The sequence below is a fragment of the Sinohyriopsis cumingii genome, chromosome 7, assembly GCF_028554795.1.
Source record: "Sinohyriopsis cumingii isolate HCF-2022 chromosome 7, ASM2855479v2, whole genome shotgun sequence".
NCBI lineage: Eukaryota > Metazoa > Mollusca > Bivalvia > Unionida > Unionidae > Sinohyriopsis > Sinohyriopsis cumingii.
Genome location: NC_142967.1, coordinates 135050442 through 135068110, shown reverse-complemented (window position 1 = coordinate 135068110; position 17669 = coordinate 135050442). Strand labels below are relative to the sequence as shown.

Below are 17669 nucleotides of genomic sequence, written 5' to 3'. Positions count from 1 at the left end.
TGAGACTTACCATTAAAATACCCCCTGGGCCTGTATAGGGACAAGGGAAAATGCAGTCAAAAAGGTCGTGGGATTGAATAGGGACAAGATTATATATAGGGACAAAGGAAAATGCAGTCATAAACATAGTGGGTCTGTTTACAAGGGAAAGTGAAGTCTGTATAACGTCTGACGTCACAGTGAGGGAGATTGGTAACAATGTTGCAACCATGTGAGGTGACGTCACATTACTGAAGATGGATAACAATGTGAGGTGACGTAAATAGGGAACAAAGAGCAGGTGTGCAGGTGTGCACTGGGCTGACCTCAATCGGGAATGAAGAGTGGGACTTAGATTTATATAACACATACAAAGTACAACACACAGTCACAAACACTTATACAACTCACTAAAAAAAATTGAGGCAAGAAAGGAGCTCTTTTCGAGGCATATGAGGGGGCCCTGTAAATGGCCTATGGGTTTTTGTTAACATCATTCCGTTAACATAGAGGGCAACGCATAGGTTTTCTTATTTTCCTGAAACGTCTTCTTACTGCTGGTCCGTAGATGAGAACTCGCTTCAAACAGCCTTGTTTCTCCACATAAAGTCTTCATTTCCAAACACTTGTATCAGTGATCCTGATAATTGTCCATGATGATTTCACATACATGGATAAGTCCGTACGGAACAGTATTGACGAAACGAGAGTAGATGATTCTACTATGCAGACACCTCTTAGTCTCATCCCAACACATTTAATTGGTTAAGACTTAGAAGTGACACTCTGGTTTTCTAATGATGTTTTATGTTTTGTGTATTCCTGTCCACCCATAAGGTGTTAAAAATTTGTTTGTCTCCAAGAAGAATAAAGATAAAAATTTGGTCAGGGTTAGTCTAAGTTTTATTCATCATATGATAGAGTCTAAATTATCCCAATAAAGTTTGGTTGGTTGTACTCCCTTTCCTATACCTGGGCTGGCATTGGGCCTGGTTTCTACCCTTACTTACTTTGCACCTAGGGGAGTACTATCCACCCTGGGGACTATTTAAGTCCCAGGGTAGTTTTCCTTCCCTTTCCCCTGTTGTTTTAATATTGAGTAGTGACTCTGCCAGAGTCATTTTAGTCCAATGTGATGTGTGCCAGTGGCGTCGCTAGAGGGGTGCGGACCGCACCGGGTGACACTATCTCAGAGAGGTGACACCAAAATGAAAAATTGCAAATTTTACAGAGCACACACTGCTCGGTCTAGTCGGATTTCATAAGCGGATAACCGATCATAGTTAAATACATGACTAGCATTCACAGCAGTGGCGTCGCTAGGGGGATGCGGGGGGTGCGGACTGTACCGGGTGACACCATCAGGGGGGGTGACATCAAAATGACATTACTAAGGATTCTGTATGGTCTGTTACGGAAGGAGGACCATGGGGGTGACACCATGAGCTACCGCACTGGGTGACACCAACCCGAGAGACGCCACTGATGTGTCCTTATGTGTGTTCTGTTGTATTGTGTCCCCTTTTTCGTGTATGGACGGCTCTATCTAGGTCAAATCTTCTATGGTTTGTTTTCTTATCTAATCCAGCCTGTGCATAATTTTGAATCGTATCCATGTCCACATCTTGTGACGAGAACAGGTGAAGGGAATGAACTGAACGGGTTATTTATAAGGGAAGGGAGGATCGAAACGGATTGAATTTATTCACCAATCCAAACATGTGTTACAAAATTCAGTCACAACACGGAGTCAGTCTTCCAATCCGAAGAGAGCAGTCTGTGATGTCACATTCCCTATATAGATGCGCTAGCGTCTGTGCGCAGTCAATCCATGCGACACAGTTTTCAAACATGACGGAACCTAAGAAGACGTGGACGATTTTAAACAGAGACAGAAAGAAGAATTGGAGAAATTTTTACAGCAACAGAAGGAAGCAGAACAAGCTTTTCTCCTTCAACAACAACAGCGAGAAGAAGAAGAGGCAAGAAGGAAGCGACAGGAAGAAGAAGCAGAGAACAAACAGGGTATAAGAGAGAAGGAGAATAGTGAAAGTCAAACGGTAACGGTATTCTTAGACATTTTTGCAGAGTTAAGGAGTCTGAAACAAATGTATCAGACGTCTTTATTACGGCCCAAGAGAAAAAGACCTTTCCGAGCTAAACAACCCAGCCCTGTTACCACGCCTGCGATACCACCCCTAGTGATTTCTACCAAATCATCATTGACAGGAGCCAGTCCAGAAGTAGGCCATGGCCGTGGCAAAGGCTTAAGGCAGTTAAAGCAGATTACGTCCCGTCCCTGAGTTGTTTTTTTTTAAACAAACAAATATCCAACGGTCCTTTTCAGGGCCACCCACTTCTCTCGAAAAGAAATACTGTTTCAATTGCCAAAATCAATTAAAACTCAAAAAGTCCAATTTCACCCATGATGTACGTATGTGAATGTTTGAGTGAGTGCGTGAGTGTAGGTTTCTTATTCTAAAAATCAAAACCAAGAGACACTTATGTTTTATGCCTGGTCTATTCTGGTACAAATTTTACAATCCAATTCACAACACAACACATCTCTTTAAAAAGTTCATACACTTCTTTCGTGTCTCTGTTCAATCTCTCTGTTTTTTTAATTTCTTCACTTTCACGGGTTTTTCCTCCTCTTCTTCCTCATTTTCTCCTCGTCTCCTTTTCTTCTCATTTTCTAATTCTGCACGTGTCTGGGTTCTTCCTTTGGGGAGGGTACATCTTCCTCTTCCTGTTCGGAACCCCTCTCTTCTTCTTGCTCCTGTTGTTTCTTAGGGCATTCTGAAGACCAATGTTCTTTTTCTTGACAATGATAACAGGTATCTTGACTTTTGTCTCTTCTAGCACCTGTTTTGCTTTTTGACGGTCTGGACACTCTGAAGACCATTGTCCTATCTTCTTACAGATACAGCAGATATCTTGAATTTTATCTCGAAAGAAAGAGGAGTAGTCGGTCGGCTTGTCTGAAGAAAATTTTCCTATGACACCTCGCAAAGCTCTGATCAAAAGTTTGATCTGTGTGGGCTCATCGATCGTTCTGCTCGGTTTGAGAGTGAAATGAATACTGGAAGAGAAGTCATACACCCTTTATATATATATGCTGGTCTGCCATGGTTATAAAGTGACCCATGGCGTATAAAATGTAGTTATTTGACATTTCGCAGTCAAGATGAAACGATCGTATAAATTCGTGGAGAAAGGAGAAGAGAGTAAGAGGCAGAAACGTGATTCATCGCCTCGTACAGTAGCTGAAGTCTTAGCACAGAAATAATGACAGCAATTTTGAAGATGACATGAGTGAGCCAGAATCCAGACACAGAGACTCTACACCTAGCCAAAGTTCACCACCATTAGTAAACCCTGAAAAATACTATCACATTCATGAGACGGAAAAGCGCTCCTCTAGAAAATTTAGAACGACGGCCTACACCTACAAGGTGAAGTTTAAAGATTTCAAGTCCGACGTACCGTTGAAGAAAGCAGAGGGCTTCATCACTCAGGTGTGGGATTCTTTGTTAACCACACTGAAACGCCAATGTCAAGCCAAAGAAGACGATCGCTTGAGACTTTCCATTCATCACGACAATTTAAAATCCCCTGTTTGGATCGAGTTTAGCAACTCAGCAGAATTGACACCTTCCAAAGTCATCCACAAGGTTCAACACGTGCAACAATCCAATGACAAGTTTCACATCACCGATGGAAAAGCGTCACTATTCATGACTCACATATCTCTCCCCAAGGGGACTGGACAACGCAGAAAAGTATTATTGGTGAACGACCTTCGTAGCATCAAGCGTAGCCTCGTCCAAATTAACAACCCTCAAGACCACATGTGCTTAGCCAGGGCTATCGTGGTGGGACGAACCTATGCCGACAAGAATGACACGGTAGAATGGAAAAGAGCCTGGGAGAACATTCAAAAATCGAACCGAGCCAAACAACAAAGAGAAGCAGAACTCCTGTTACAACAAGCCGGCCTGTCCAAAGACACGCCCTGTGGCATTCCTGAAATGCAAAAATTGCAAGATGTCTTGGCTCCATGCTACACCTTGAAAGTGCACCCTCAAGAAGTGCGCGGACCTATTTTGTTTCGAGGCAAAGATTTTAAAGACGGAAAATACATTCACGTCTATCATCACGATGAACATTTCGATACCATTACCAGTATCGCCCCATTCTTGGGATACGGTTATTACTGTTAATAAATGTGACTATGGCTATAACAATCGAGAGCAACACAAGCATTGTGAATCAAAATGTGAGGGATGTTTGGCCTCTAAGCCCTGTCTGGACGAAGGACAAGAACGAGTGCATTGCCATGCTTGTCAGCGAACGTTTACCAGTTCAACCTGTTACCAACAACATCTAAAGACGCAAGGTTCACAGCAGAAAAGTGCGTGTCAACTGCTGAGATTGTGTCCTACTTGTGGACAAGGCATACGTTCCAAAAATGCCAAGGCACACGTATATTCAGAAAAGAAAGGATGTCACATTTGTCACCAAATCGTGGACTTGGAACACCAGTGTTACATTCAAAAATACCATTCCAAACATCAAGAGGAAGACGATGACCAGATGAAAGGCAATTTCATCTTCTTCGATTTCGAATGCATGTAAGAGACTGGCATTCACATTCTTAATTTCTGCGTGGTTCATCGAGCGTGCGAGAAGTGCATCCAAGAGCCTATCTTTAGTCATTGTCCTCACTGCAGTAAGGTTCCAGGAGGACATGAAAAAATATTTCGGGGCCCGAACACGCTAGCCGATTTCGCCCAATGGACCATAGACCCCATCGACGAAACGTGGAGCCAAGAGGATATCGAACGTTACGGAGATTGTCATCGCCATGCCACTGAAATGGCTCACAATTTCTCGGGATACGATGGACAGTTTCTTTTGAGATACTATACGGAACAAGGCACCGAACGTCCGAAAGTGACTTTGAGTCCGAAAGTGACTTTGAACGGAGCCAAAATCATTTCCATGCAAGTGGGACAAGTACAGTTTAAAGATTCGATGAGTTACTTGGCCCTGCCTACAACGTTTGGAATGACAGAAATGACCAACGGCTACTTTCCGCATTTTTTCAATACCGAAGCCAATCAACATGCCGTTCTAACCCGTTTGCCTGAGGCTCACGACTACGACTACGACCACGATAACATGCGTACAGAACAACGAGAAGCTTTCTACGCTTGGTACCAGGCTCACGCCTCGGACCCCTTCGACTTTCTGGAAGAAATGTTAAAGTATTGTCGTTCCGACGTGGACATTCTACGACGTTGTTATGGAAAATTTCGAGAACTGTTCATGGAACACGGAGGGGTCGATCCTTTGAAAGAAGAGTGCATCATTGCCAAAGCATGTTCCTTAGTGTACCGCCAACGATTCATGCCTGAAAACATCCTGGCTGTTATCACCCCTCAAACAAACAACTTTGTCAAACGTCAATACTAGGTCAAAGCCCTACGCTGGCTACATTACTTGTGCGACAAGGAAAAAAATGAATCCAGTACGCCCGCAACGGAGGAGGCGAAAAGACCGTCGGAAAGTATTCGGTAGATGGTTGGGACTTAGAAAACCCCAAGATTGTGTACGAGTTTAACGGTTGCTTATTTCACGGATGTCCCCTCTGCTACCCTGAACGTAACACTAAAAATCAGTTTTACAAAGGACCATGGAAGACTTGTACGAGACCACTTGTCAGAGGCGCTTGAAGTTAGAACAGCAAGGATACCAAGGGGAGGAAATGTTAGAACACGAGTACGATCACCGTTTGAAAACCGATCCCAAGTCTATTCACACCGTCGAAAATTACAAGTTGATGGACCTACTGGACCCGCGAGACAGTTTGTACGGAGGAAGGACAAATGCCACCTGTTTGCTGTACCGAGCCGACGAAGACAAAGGAGAAGAAATCAAATACTTGGACGTGTGTTCGAAATATCCTGACGTGTGCAAATATTTCGCTTTCCTGCAGGGCACCCACAATTGCTGACGGAACACATCGACCTGGACAACATTCGACAATACAAATATTGATCCAGTGCAAAGTCTTGCCTAAAACGGACTTGTACAATCTCGTGTTACCTCACCATTGCCAAGGAAAACTGATGCTTCCCTTGTGCCTTACTTGTGCCGAACGTGCAACCAAGACCAGCCTTGTCAGCACACTCAGGAAGGACGCACTTTGACGGGAACGTGGGTCAGCATGGAATTGTTCAAAGCTCTGGACAAGGGATACCAACTGTTAGAAGTGTACGAAATTTACCACTTTCCCAAGACACAAAAATACCACAAGGGCAACGAGACTCAGAAAGGCATTTTTGCAGAAAACGTGGATGCCTTTTTGAAACTGAAACAAGAAGCCAGTGGCTATCCTTCTTGGTGTCACACTCCCGAAGATCAAAATAAATTCAAAGAGAAATACTTGGAGAACGAAGGCATCACTTTAGACCACATCGAGTAAAACGAACGAAGGCGGTCGTTTGCCAAAGTGATGTTAAATTGCTTGTGGGGAAAAATGGCACAACGACCGTGTTTACCTAAGACGGAGCATTTGACAGAACCTTCCCGCTACTTCCAGATGATTCACGACAAAACGAAATACATGAAACACGTGGACGTCGTTCGTGAGGATTTGATCTTAGTCAATTACGAAGAAGATCTGGACTTTGTACAAGCCGAGGAATTTGGAAATGTCATCATTGCGGCTTACTTGACAGCCCATGCTCGCTTAAAATTGTACGAAGCTTTAGAACTGTTAGGAGATCGTGTCCTGTATTTTGACACGGACAGTTGCATCTACATCGATCGCCCGGGTCAGAATCACCCTGACATCGAAGGATATCGTTTAAGAGCCTGGACAGACGAACACCCCGACGAGAAGATTTTAAGTTTCGCTAGTCGCGGTCCTAAAAATTACGGCTACGAATACCGGGACCAACAAAGAGAAGTGCACACGGAGTGTAAAGTGAAAGGATTGACTCTCAATTATCGCACCAGTCGAGTGGTGAACTTTGGGGTATTGAAAGAAGCCCTGCAGTCTGGAGAGGATGAAAATTTTAAAGTGACCACCTACGAACCGAACAAGATTGTACGTTTACCTACTCACCAAATCGTCAGTCGACCCTTGGAAAAACTGTATCAAATCGTGTACCAGAAGTGAGTGCGTCTTCCCAATCACTTCACTTTATCGCATGGACATGTCGGTATAAAAAAATGGTTGCAAGAGGATAGCTACCAAGAAGAAGGATGACTTCGCCACAGCAAGAATCGAGTGAGAGACCCATTGAGAACTCCAAGATCAAACATTACCATTTTCCTGTCTTCTTGCCTGACTATTGTGATTGTGCCCGTCGATTGGAAACGTTTCAAAAATGGCCCACGGATAGAGAAGGATTACCTACTTCGAATGTTTTAGCTAGAACAGGATTTGTCTACTTGGGACCTGAGACTGGATTGGGATACGAAGTACAGTGTTTCAGTTGTGGCCTGAAGTTGCGAGTGGATCAATGTATCTATAAAGATTCAGCTATTCTGGAACATTCTCGATGGTCTCCGCACTGTCCTTACCTTTCTATAGCCTTTCCGCCTATCACACTGCGGTACATTTATGACGGTACCTTAGAGAAGGTAGTACCGTTGTCCAGGAAGAAAAAAAGGAAGACTTCCAAAACTAGGCACAAAAAAGGAAAGATGTACGAGCTCGAGACTTCATTACGGCTAGTATAAAAAGGAACAACGTCCAAGATCGATAGTTCATTGTAGCTACCAAGACCAAGCGAGAAAGATGAATCCTTTTAAACAAACACCATTTAAGTTCGGTGATTCTCAAGTGGCGTGTGATGCTGTGCCTTGCGATGAGAGCGATGCAGTAAAGCATCATGTGAACTTTGTTATCACTACTACTACTACTACTACTACTACTACTACTACTACCACTACACATATCATAGAAAGTGATGATGTGCGTGTCAAACCTGACGGCCGCGAAAGCGATGCCACTCGTTATCGTGGACTCTTTACTGGTTTTCATTGTGGATGTCAACCTTCACGTGAGACCATACAGCTACCACCTTATGGATGTCATCCAAAACTGAGCAATCTTCTGCGGATTACACCCTATCCTCATCGAAACGAACCTGTGAAAGACGAATATTCGTTTCCTGTGCGTTTGCCTGAATACTGCAACTTTGAAAGTCGTCCTCAAGCCTTCCAAGGAAAATGGCCTAAATATACGAGAGGACCTACGCCCGAAGAATTAGCCAGAGTCGGATTTTTCTACTTGGGCGAAGGGGATAAAGTCAAGTGCTTCAGTTGTGGTGTGTCACTACAACAGTGGGAACAACAAGATTCAGCATACCTGGAACATGCTCAATGGTCCCCGAATTGTCACTATATATCTTTAATGGGACCGAGTTATTGAAATGACGTTTAAGAAGCCAGATTGGCTAGGAGTCAAACGTTAGACACCACCGAAAACAGTATATAAACCATATTTAAAAAATAATATTCAATCATTACCAAACGAATTGCAAGAGAAGATCAACAAGGAAGTTTGGCAGGGACTTGCCAGAGCAAAATCTCAATGGGTGACTGTGGAACTTTGGTGTCAAGAAATTCACAAGAGGAAAGTGAAAGAAGTCAACAAACGGATCAGATTTTTCTGGATCAAGTATGTGTTCGCCCTATTATTCCGCTTTAGACCCTGCTGCCAAAACCCGTCTGAAAAGTCTCCGTTTAACTCAAGTGCAACGGTGGTTACAAGAACAAACCACCTACACATTACACAAACCCATTCGACAAATATTTTCCAGAAGTCGCACTCGAGTGGAGGGTATCGATCATCAATGGCAAGACGATTTAGCCGATGTCTCTCATTTAGCCACCTACAATCGTGGCTACAAATATTTGTTTTGTGTCATAAACGTCTTTTCCAAATTTGCCTGGGTCGTACCATTGACTTCCAAATTGAGCAGTGAATTAGTGCAAGCCCTCCAACTGGTGTTGAAACAAAGTGGTCGTCACCCTCTTCGATGGCAAACTGACAAAGGCACCGAATTTCTGAACCAAGCTTTCCAAAAAGAACTAAAGAAACGTAACATTCATTTTTTCTCCATCTAGAATCCCGAAACCACAGACAGCATCGTGGAACGTTTTCAACATACCTTGAAAGAACGCATGTGGAAATATTTTACGCATCACCACACTCTCAAGTACATCGACGTCTTACCGCACCTGGTTCAAACGTACAATCAATCTTACCATCGAAGCATCGGACGTGCCCCTCAAAAAGTGACTCTCGACAACGAAGTGACCGTTTCTAAACGTCTGTTTGATACGTCCCCGACGGTGGCTGTCCCCAAGTAAAAGTGGAGTGTTAGCAGTAGGAGATTGGGTGCGCATTGGCAAAACCAAACACACTTTCGACAAAGGTTACTTACCCAACTGGACCACCGAATTATTTCGTGTCGCTGGAAGAGTGCATGGTCGTCATCTTATCGACTATAAATTGGAAGACATGAACGGGGAAGTGTTAAAGGGAACGTTTTACTTGCCTGAGTTACAACGTGTCACCAAAAAATAAGACGACGTGTACGATATCGACAGTATTCCCAAACGCAGAACCCATAAAGTGGGAAAACGACGTGTCAAAGAAGTCAAAGTCCGTTGGAAAGGATATCCACCCAGTTTTGATTCTTGGATCGACGCTTGGCAAGTCATCGACTACAAAAAGAAGTGGTCATCATGCCCTTCCACATAACCTCAGCTACCGCTACCACTGCAGCGACCACTCCTTCGCCCAGTTCTACAAAAACAACCCTTGTGGATGTGGTGTGGAGAACGTGTGCAAATCGTCTTTTTCTGCCAAATCTTTGTGTTGCATTGTGTCACCCTTGCGGCCATTGCCAATTTGAGTTTGCAACAAGGAGACAAACAATTGTGGGCCATTTTATTGAGATGTTGCATCGGTTACCTGCTTACCAATCAGTCCCTGAAATACTCATCTAACGGGAACAACGGGAATCTTGCGTCCAGTGTCAGTCACCACTCGAACAACAATCATATTTTGGGCGGAGACACTCCTCTAACTTCCAGTGACCCCTCGGACAGCCACAGAACTATGGAACTATGAACAATAACAACCAATTTTACTTAACCTTATCCAGTGACGGTCCCATGGAGGTGTTTCCCAACAACACTTTATGTTGTTACACGGCCAAATTATTCACCCCACACAAATCAAAAAACATCACCGAAAATCAAAACAGTTTTGAGGTTGAAGTTTATGATGATCAACTGCAACAATACTTGATCACTTACTCAGCTGTTGTAACTGCAGCTAACGCTAAACAAATACTACCGAAAGAGCAATTTAATTGGTACACGTATGGGTTGCTCATTCCTGCGGACAATTATTTTAGTGGTCAACATTTGGTGAACACAATTGCTACCAGATTGAATGTACTGGTTGGTAAATATTTTTTGGATAAAAAAAACTGTCAGCATTGAGTACCATAAAGTAGCTCGTCGCCTACTGATGAAATTTTCGGAGGAGAAAGTGGTAGGTATTAGATTTTGTCCGAATTGTATGACATTTTGGGTGGAAACATGAACATACAGAGGGGTGGCCACATGCCAACTATTACCACCAACCTGAATTTTACAAAATATTTAATTCTTCGGTAGAACTGAACCAAGGGCTGAATTTGATCTTTGTGTATTCCGATGTGGTGGAGTATAACGTGGTGGGACACACCTCCGTACCGTTACTGCGTGTCATTCCTTTCAAAGCGGATTCTGTCACTTACGCTGACCAGGAAGGTGGAAACACCCATCACATTCACCGCAAATTTGTACATTCTCACTATTTACCCGTCAGCAAGTCGTATTTTCACACTGTCAACATTGCTATAAAAGGAGATCTGGGACAAAATATTTCATTCACCAAAGAGAAAGTCACGGTGAAATTCCATTTTCGAAAACGATTCTCTAACGACTCGTAAGTCATGTATCCTGGGTACCGAGGCGTCGCTGGACAGCGAGGACATGGTTTAGGAGATATGTTAAAATTAGCCTTTCGCTCGGTAGCCCCAGTGTTTAAACCGATGGTGACACGAGGATTGCATACCTTGAAAGATGCCGCATTGACACAAGGCAAAGAATTTCTCCAAAATATCATTATTGACAAACAAAACTCCAAAGAAGCATTTTTGAGAGCAGGCAAAAATGTCTTGCTGCAAACGGGCAAATACATTCTGGGCCGACGAGAAACACCTATAAATGCCCTGGACGCTACCGAGTCAGGCATTCCTGCTTCCCTGACGCCACAGCAAGGACAAGGCAGAAAGAGACGACGAAGAAAACACCCCTACAGATACCATCATGCTCATAAAGCTAGAAAGACTAAGAAAAGAAGAACCGTCCGAGACTTAGACGTTTTTGAATATTACAAAATCATAGAGACAAAAAATGATGCACCGAGAGTCTTGCGCCTGTTCCAAGTCGGAACTGGATCTGTTTGCCATGCCACCCGCCATGATGACGATGCAAGATTCCCAATGGGTAGAATTTCATCCCGTCTCTTCTTTGACGGATTCCGCTCCCATCGAGTTTGAAATCAAAGGACATCCCGAAGATTACATTGATCTGAATAGCAGTTACTTGTACCTCAAAGTCAAAGTGATCGACACAACGACGGACGGTCCCGATCTAAAGGATACGGATACTGTAGCCCCCGTCAACAACTTCATGCATTCCTTGTTCAGTGAAATTGATTTGTATTTGAACAACAAACTAGTCAGTAGCAGCATGGACACTTACCCTTACCAAGCGTACCTGGAGAATCTCTTGACGTACGGAAAAGAAGCCAAGTACACTCATCTCGATGCTTGCGTGGTATGGAAACCTGACACGTCAGATCATGACAAAATCGAAGTGGATTTAAGCAGCAAAAATGAAAAAAATATGGGATTTATAGAACGAAGAAATAAAATCATCGGAGTCAACAAAAGTTTAGAACTGATGGTCCGCTTGCATTTGGACATGTGGTTGCAAGAGAAGTATTTGCTAAACGGGGTGGATGTCCGCCTGAGACTGAGTCGTAGCAGTACTGTTTTCCATTTAATAGCTGATGCTGCCTATTACAAAACCGTCATCCAAGAAGCCAGACTCTACGTACGCCGTGTGGAATTGTTACCTAAAGTGGGACACGACATCAGTCACACTTTGAGCAGAACGACCGCCAAGTATCCGATACGACGCATGGAATTGAAAACGTTCACCATTCCCGCTGGACATCAATCCATGGTCGAAGATCATCTGTTCCAAGGACAGTTGCCCAAACGTTTAATCGTTGACATCGTCAAATATACAGACTTCAACGGATACCTCAAGGAAAATCCTTTCGAGTTTCAGCATAACAACGTGTCCAAAATCGAAGTCAGTCGCGATGGCAAGACCTTGTGTACCAGGCCTTTCGACCCTAAGTTTGGTAAAGAGATAAATTACTTGAGTTCGTACTTGTCCCTGTACGAAGCTACCGGACAGTTAGGAACCAACACCAGTCACGGTATTGCGTACGACGATTACGCAGGAGGTTATGCTTTGTGGGCTTTTGATTTCACTCCAGACCAAGGCAGCGACGAGGGACATTTCCACCCTATAAAATCCGGCCAGATTCGTGTGGAACTTGAGTTTGCACACCCACCTCCAAGCCACACACTCAACGTCATCTTGTATGCAGAATTTGATAATACCATATAAATCAACAGTTTGAGAGAAGTGATTCTAGACTATTAGAAGCAATGGAATACTGTTATCCCTCTTTGAATGGTGGAGAATCTTCGGACACGGAATGGGAGGAGACCGTGGAAGTAGAACCGCAAGAAAAAGACGAAAAGGACATAGTGATGAAGTCCAGATGGCCAGAACAAGAACAGCATTTAGTCTCCTGTTTTGCCACACTTGGCAGAAAAAATTACGGAATTGATCAAGAAAGATTGCTATAAAACGATAATCCCAGTCAAATTCAACACGATAACTGTCTGATGCTGAATCAAGAAGAAAAATTGGACGAGTATCTGGACGAAGCTTGGAGTCTCATCTCGGAAGAAGCCGTGTTGCGTCAGTGGTATAATTGCTTGCATGAACATTCCTTGCCTCCATTAATGACTCTAGAGATATATAACATCAAAGCTGTCTTGGCTCAGAGTGCAGAGACAAAACGACAGACAAATTCAAAGAGAAAGTCAGGATTGAATTGATCACTTATCATTACCTGTGAAGAAAAACAACACAAAAATGGATACCTGGGAACTTTATTACCTTTTGAACCACAGTTCGTACACTCCGTCTTAGAATCCTGTCGTGTGTGCTAAAGATGAACTGCCTCATCGCAAACCTCAATACCATCAAGCTTATGTCATCAACACCGACGACAGTCATCTCCCAAGGACCCACTGGGTAGCTGTCTACATTCCCCCGTGATGAATGTGTGGAGTATTTGGATTCGTATCGATTACCACCTTTGGAAGACATCATCATTGACTATATGAGAAAAATGCCCAGATGATACGATTCAATAACGCGAAATTACAAGGCACAGATTATATGGTGTGTGGACAATATTGTGTGTATTTTCTTCATCAACGCAGTCTTGGATATTGTTTAGAACATTTAGTGACTTAATTTGATCGTCACTCTTCTAGAATGTGGGTATGTGAGAAAGCTTGCCAGTAGCTTCTCGTGGGTCGGTGGTTCTTTCTGGGGTTTTCCCGGGTTCTTCCTCCACCATTAATACTGACCGCCATATAGCATATCGTGTGCTGAAAAATGGCGTTAAACCCTATAACAACAACATAACAACTCTTCTAGAAACGATAACAAAGTAGATCGATGGTTTTGTGACCATTATGGTTATCTTTTGTCTTTAGCTAGGAAACGTAGTGTACATCAATGGCCCAATGACTTCCATCATTTAGCTTAACTTCACAACGTTGTCAAAAATAGTTTGTTATTTGAAAAATGTTTGAAAAAGTTTTATGGTTAATTGTTGGTTGTTTGTTGTTTGAATAAAAATGTGTTTCGAAACAAATTGTATCTGTCGTTTGTTTTCAATTTTTATGATGATACATACTCTTTGACTTCTCTCTATCCACCTCCCTCAAATCAAACTATCATAGCGTTCCGACTCTAAACATTGTAGGGATGTTTTCTATCGCGTCCGCACTTAAACCCTATAAAGCGAGGCAGTCTCCAAAGCACTAGATGCATAGGCAACCTAAATTGCATTATCATCATCAGTCTGACTATAAAGCCTTTCCCCAGGAGTAATTAAACAGCCTGCTGTGCAGGCATAAAACACTGGTACATGCGTGGCTATGCGAAAACCACTTTAATCCAAAAGTAAGTAAGTCTGACCATATCATTCATTCCGTTCCATTTTTTCATTCCATTCCATTCATCAAGAGGATGTCAACCAGTGAACATCGAAGAGCGGGAACTAGCTACCACGTGCGGCCAGCGACTTACCATACAATATGGAGAGAATGGCACCAGCCATACATGGACTATTTGTACACAGCGGACAGCAAGGACACCGCAGAATTACCTCACTGGAAAGCTGCCTTTGGTGAATGACATACAATGGTTGAGGATTATTTAAGAGTTTCAGCTGGTACTTTGACGATGTTGCATGATGGGAGCATGAAAAACATGCTGTCTGAGCAGACACGGGGACCCGAAGAATTGTGGAAAGAAGAAAGACAGTTTTCCGAAAATACCTACATGACAACGGGTCTCCACTATTGAATAATAGTGGATTATACTGCTGTTAGTAAAAGGAACCTTACACTCTAGTACTCAAGCAAATACTTACCAGCTGGGAGGTGAGCAGTCCGATCATCGATTTGGACTCTCAGGAGAGGCCTTTCAAGAGTGGGACCAGCCGATGAATGTGGGACTGGACGATAGCACACCGTGAACCGAGTGTTGCCATGCTTCTGAAGACCTAGGGCCTACTCGATATTGAAAAGATCTAGCAACCTACCAAAATTGCCTTAGAAAATCATGCAGTTTCCATTTCCTGCTTTAATCATTTCGATACCACCATCAAAATTATTATTCTTCAGTTTGTATTATGCCTGAAACAAACTATGCATAAGTCATTCTGACTTTACTGATTAGATTTTAATTAGCTTTTCGTATGTACACTTTGTACATTAAATTCCAACTTCATAAATGAATCATTTTCAATTATGTTTTACTTAGTTGATTTGATTAATTTACTAGGTGGTTTATAAATAATTGATATTTTATCGTCCATTAAAAAAACTGGATTGGATTTGGTTAAGTACGGGCTGGCGTTTCAGGGCCCTGTGCGTTTGTGACTGCTGCCAGGTACATCTCCTCCCTTGCCTCTCCCGGACTTCCTGTACCGTGACGGATATGTGGAACCATTCCCACCCGTCCAAACCCAGGTGTACAGATATGACGTCATAGTGGCAACCAATTGCTACGGGCGTCACATATTGCTTTGGTAGGCACCTGGCTCGGTTGATACTAGACTGAATTAACAATTTTTAACATAAATGCACGTTGGGTCGATTCCCACTCATGAAAGCCCTTCATTCAGGTCATTAAGGACATTTATTGTGTAGATCTGAAGATAAGAAGCTGGTGGAAGACTATAAGAAATTAGAAGAAAAAAAATAAGAAACCCAAAGGCCCTTTCCAGGGCCACTAATATGCCTCGAAAAGATTTGCTTTCTTGCCTAAAATTTTTTTTAGTCGGTTGTATAGTTGTATGTGTGATAGATTGATGTTCATCAATCTATGTATGTGTCGTTTATCTATGTCTTTGTCTATAAATAAGTTCTATGTCCCGCCTCGCCAAGAACTGTTTTATTGGTATAGTTTATGAACTAGCTGAAATTACCTGCAACCCGCTACCCGCTGAACTTACCCGTCACCTGCTACCCGCGTAGAGACCGACCGAAATTCGGTTTCGGTTTCGGCGCCGAAAGTTGGCAAATGGCCTCTTTCGGCATAGTTTCTGTTTCGGCCGAAGCCAAAAGTTAGCTTTCGGTTTGATATTGACTTTCGGTCATCAGCCGAAGATCTATTGTAACTTTCAGAATGCAACGCTAGTGCTACGTCTATTACTCTGCTTGTCGGCCGGTCAGTCGGCGCTAGGCAATTCTAGGCACTGTCGCATTTCAGTCTACTCGCGTGTTGAATACAGAGATTTCGAAGTCTGACAATATTGATAATTTCAGTTAGTTAAACTGTAGCGAGTTAATCTGTGTGAAGTAGAAAATTGAAGTTAATAATAAACGGATTAGTTAATCACCGCAAAGAATGTCGAAAAATGCAGTGTGGGATTAAATCACAAAAATCGGTTCTGATGCAAGCTAGGCACAGTGCAAAGAATGCAACAAACTGTTATCACTTGGCAGCGATAAACCAAGACTTCAGATAGTTTCAGACTTGAAAGGTCATCTGGCCAGCTGCCACACGGAGCTCCGTGATACGTATCTCAAGAGGTCCATGAACGACGGAGCAGAGCGTGCCTCGAAAAAGATGATGATGGAAGAGAAAGCGACTAAACATGCCTGACCGAATTTTATGCAGTCGTCCTTGACATCAATGGTCGAGAGCAGAATGGTCTGGCCTGATGACCACGTTGCAGTTCAGAGAATTGATAAGTGCATCATGGACCCCTGATCGTTGTCGACATGTTACCCTACTCAGTTGTTGAAGTGTAGCATTGCATCATGACCCAGGCCTATTTAATAAATCTTGAGTTCGGCAACTTCGGTTTATCTTTCGGTTTCGGTTTCGGCCGAATGTGTAGTTAAACTTTCGGTTTCGGCTTCGGTTTCGGCCAAAAGTCAATTATAACTTTCGGTCTGGTTTCGTTTTCGGCCGAAACCAGAAATTTAGTTTCGGTCGGCCTCTATACCCGCGTGTGCTGAGAAATGCAGGACATCTCTTAAATTTGGGATACGTTAAGTAAATGTTAAACAGTAAATATCACACTGCCTTTTTATGAAATTGATGAATGAAAGAAAACAATGAACATATTTCACATAGAATATATGGTTTTCTTAATTTTCTTTGTCCTATAATACCACCAAAAAAAGTAACAGAACCAAAGATGGTGTCCTACGTTTTTTCTTTTCTTTACCATTCTTTCTAACTCTCTCCAGTGTAATGTTAAGTCTATCTGGCCATCTCTCAAAACACTCCAGACTAAATTACTGCCCATTCTACTGTCACCCAATGCAGTAACACTTGTGTGCATGTGTGTACGTGTGTTGGTGTTAGTTTTCGCTTACACACAAATTGTTTGCACAAAAATTTAATTATAAAGAAATAGCAACCATTTAACCGTGTAGATTTTTTTTGGGGGGGGTCCCTCTTCCCTGTGTGGATAGTAGATTTTGGGTTTGTTTATTCTTCTTCCTTCTGTGTGGACAGTATATTTTGGGTTTGTTTTTTCTTCTTCCCTCTGTTCTTACACTGTTAAGAACAATGTCCTTTATTCTGACAACGCTTCTGCTTCTTCTCTTTTTTCTTAGGACACTGTTAACAATAATGATCTTTATTCTGACAACGCTTCTGCTTCTTCTCTTTTTTCTTAGGACACTGTTAACAATAATGAT

General features: G+C 42.7%; 1 protein-coding gene across 1 annotated transcript in view; it reads right to left on the bottom strand.

Annotated features, from left to right (window-relative positions):
- LOC149796186 (uncharacterized) overlaps window positions 1-16836 on the bottom strand; it is a 44422-nt gene extending 27586 nt beyond the window's left edge. Inside the window, exon 1 of the mRNA XM_089966137.1 lies at window positions 16622-16836. The gene's annotated coding sequence lies outside the window, so the exon portion shown is untranslated. The remainder of the gene's footprint in view (window positions 1-16621) is intronic.
- Window positions 16837-17669: the final 833 nt, after the last annotated feature.